Below are 3,360 nucleotides of genomic sequence, written 5' to 3'. Positions count from 1 at the left end.
TTACAGAATTGAATCCCACTTGATTACTGTGAATAAGCTATTTAATATACTATTTTTTGACAGGCAGAGTGGGCAGTGAGAGAGAGAGACAGAGAGATAGGTCTTCCTTTTCCATTGGTTCACCCCCCAATGGCCGCTGTGGCCGGTGCGAGGCGGCCGGCGCACCGTGCTGATCTGAATCCAGGAGCCAGGTACTTCCTCCTGGTCTCCCACGTGGATGCAGGACCCAAGGACTTGGGCCATCCTCCACTGCACTCCTGGGCCAGTACTGGCACCGCAGGTGGAGGATTAGCCTATTAAGCCATGGTGCCGATGCTATTTAATATACTATTATAGTTGATATTTTGCTGAGTTTTTGTATACAGTTTAATCAAAGATAATGGATTTTAGCTTTCTTTTTCCTTCATGTACCTGTCTGGTTTTGTCATGATAATGCTGGCCTCATAAAATGAGGTTGGGGAATCTGCATTGTGGTGTAGTGGGTAAAGCTGATGCCTGTGATGCCAGCATCCCATATAGGCACCAGTTCAAATCCCAGTTGCTTCACTTATAGTACAACTCCTTGTTAACGGCTTGGGAAAAGCAGTGGAAGATGGCACAAGTACGTGATTCCCTAAATGAAGCTCCTGGTTCCTGGCTTAAGGTTCAGCCTGGCTCAGCCCTGGCTGTTGCAGTCACTTGGGGAATGAACCAGTGGATGAAATATCTTTCTCTCTCTGTCTCTCTGACTGTCTCTCCCTCTCTCTGTAACTCTTTCAAATAAATAAATAAATCTTAAAAATAATTTGGAAGAGTCCTTTACTATTTTAATAATTTAAGAAGAATTGATATAATTCTTCTTTAAATATTTGGTAGAATTCATCAGTGAAGCCATCTGGTCCTGCGCTTGATGTGAATGGGAGACGTTCTATTACCGATTCAATACTGCTATTTGCTATTGTTCTGTTTAAGTAAATTTATTAGCATATAATTGTTCACGATAGTCCCTAATGATCTTTACTTTTGCAGTATCAGTTATAATATCTCATTTCTTGTCTCTCATTTTCAGTATCTGTGTACTCTTTTTTTTTCTACAAATGTATTCCTCAATTCAATCTGGTCTGCCACAAAGACAGAAAGCGCAGGGATTTTTCTTTCGGATCCTAGTACAAACAAAAGAATTCTCTTTTTTGTGAGTTTAGCTAAAAGTTTATTGACTTTGATAGTTCACTTCACAAATGGCCACAGCAGCTGGGTCTGGGCCACGCTGAACCCAGGAGCCAGCATCTCAATCTTGGTTTCCCACATGGTTGCCAGGGTCCCAAGCACTTAAGCCAACTTATACTGTCTTACTCCATACACTGGGACTAGCACTGGCTTTCTGTGTATGATTCTGGCATTGCAAGTGGTGGTTTTACTCACTGTGCCAAAACACCCTCTCCAAGGTTTGTTTGTTTTTTTTTTTCCCATTCAGTCTATATCTGTTTTTGTGAAATTTATTCCATTTGCATTCAAGGTCTTTATTGAAAATTAAGGACTTAGTTTTCAAATTTAAAATAAATTATTCCATTTATTTTGAGTATTCTTTGTTCTGCTTCTAGTAATTTTTATACTTTCACTTGTTTTCATGATGGCTGTTATCTCTCTCTCTTTTTTGGCTCCTGTAAGGATTCTTTTAAGCGTATTTTGTCTTATCTGATTGTGATGAATTTCCACAACTTTCACTTGTCTTGGAAAATCTTTATTTGTCCTTCACTTATAAAAATAGCTTCATTGATAAAGTATTCTTGGTTTTCAGTTAGTTTCTTTTCAAAACTGGAATGTATCATTCCTCTCCCTCTTGGTCTGTACGATTTTTTTTTGAAAAATCTTCCATTAATCTAATGAGGGCTCCATTAAAATTGATCTGCCAGTTTTCTCTTGTAAATTTTAGAATCCTCTCTTTGTGTAGTTTTTTTGAGAGTTTGATTATTACATGTCATGTTGAGAATATCTAATGGCCATGCCTATTTGAGTTTTTATTGGCCTCTTGTGTTTGCATAGATTTCTCTAATTAGGGATGTATTCTGTCATGTTCTTGCATATGTTTTTGAATCTTGTCCTTTTGTCTTCACCCTTAGAAATCCCCACAATCCACATATTTGTTCATTTAATGAAACCTCAAATGTCTTGAATCCTGTCTTCATTCTTTCCTACTTCTTTTCTGTCTAACAGGCATTTCAAAAGGCCTGTTCTCAAGTTCAGAGATTCTTTGTTCTGTTTGATCTAGTCAATAGTTGAGATTTTCAATTGTATTTTTAATTTGACTTATTGAGGTCTTCAGTTGAAGGATTTCTGCTTGATTCTTTTTCAAAATCTCTGTCTGATGAATTTCTCATTCAAGTCATGCATTTTTCCCTGATGTTATTCAACTGTCCATCTTTATTCCATCATATCACTGTGAGCATTCTTATATCCATTCCTTTGAATTTTAATCAGTCATTTTGTCAATCTCTATTTCTTTATAGCTGTTACTTTGGTGTTCCTTGCTTTTTGTACTTCCTGCGCTCCTATGTTGATATTTGCACATCTGAAAAATTCATTGTTTATCTAAATTTAATCATTGGCTTTTGTTGCAGAAGAATTTTTCCTAAAGATGTGTGTTCATATATCAATTTGCTATATGGTATAGATTTATTTCAATTTGGGTGCTATAGAAGAGTCTGTTTGTTTCTTTTTCCACCAAAATTTCTGGTAGCAACAATGGGAGCAAGAGAGACTCCTCTTAGACCCATCAGTTCTGAATTTAAGTAGCAGTCCTTGAAGAGGGATGGGGATACCTGTTCTGTCAGGAGGATGACTAGCACCGCAGTAGTGTCAACCCTGAGTCTATCAATGCTGTGTGAGTCCCTGTGGTGCTAGTCTCAGGTTTCTAAACAATTTATTGGCATCCACCTACCTTTCCTTCCCCCAAATATACAATTATTCTCTATATCTTATTATGCCTCTAATTAAGAGAAGAATGGAGTGAGAAGTCCTGTGGCCATCTATGCTGTGATGTAGAACACACCCAGAGCCAGCAGCCTACCAGGACCAGTGCAACACAACGTAGGGCCAAGTACATTACTATAGCCTGCCTGATCTTGGAGGAAATTGTATTCCAAGGCTGTTCCAATCATCCACAGGTGACACTGGCTGGTATATGTATCTATTGATCTGGTGCCATGAGTCTCTACTCTAACCAGGTGATTCTGGGGCCCCTGGCTGTAGTAACCAGCCTAGGGACAGAGACCCTTAGTATCTAATCAGTAATGGTTTTAACAGATCCAAGATGCATTTATGTGCTTATTATAGTGCTACACTTTTGAGGGGCTGCAGTCTTGCTGCTTGCTATCTCTCTAT

At 38.5% G+C, this 3,360-nt stretch overlaps 1 pseudogene; it reads right to left on the bottom strand.

Annotated features, from left to right (window-relative positions):
- Window positions 1–1,074: 1,074 nt before the first annotated feature.
- On the bottom strand, window positions 1,075–1,227 carry LOC127485043 (small nucleolar RNA SNORA31; annotated as a pseudogene).
- Between the last annotated feature and the right edge of the window lie 2,133 nt (window positions 1,228–3,360).

The sequence above is a fragment of the Oryctolagus cuniculus genome, chromosome X (genome assembly GCF_051225735.1).
Source record: "Oryctolagus cuniculus isolate XC-2025 breed Fujian yellow rabbit chromosome X, ASM5122573v1, whole genome shotgun sequence".
In the NCBI taxonomy this organism is placed as follows: Eukaryota; Metazoa; Chordata; class Mammalia; order Lagomorpha; family Leporidae; genus Oryctolagus; species Oryctolagus cuniculus.
The sequence above is the reverse complement of the archived record's forward strand: the minus strand, read 5'-3'. Positions and strand labels throughout refer to the sequence as shown.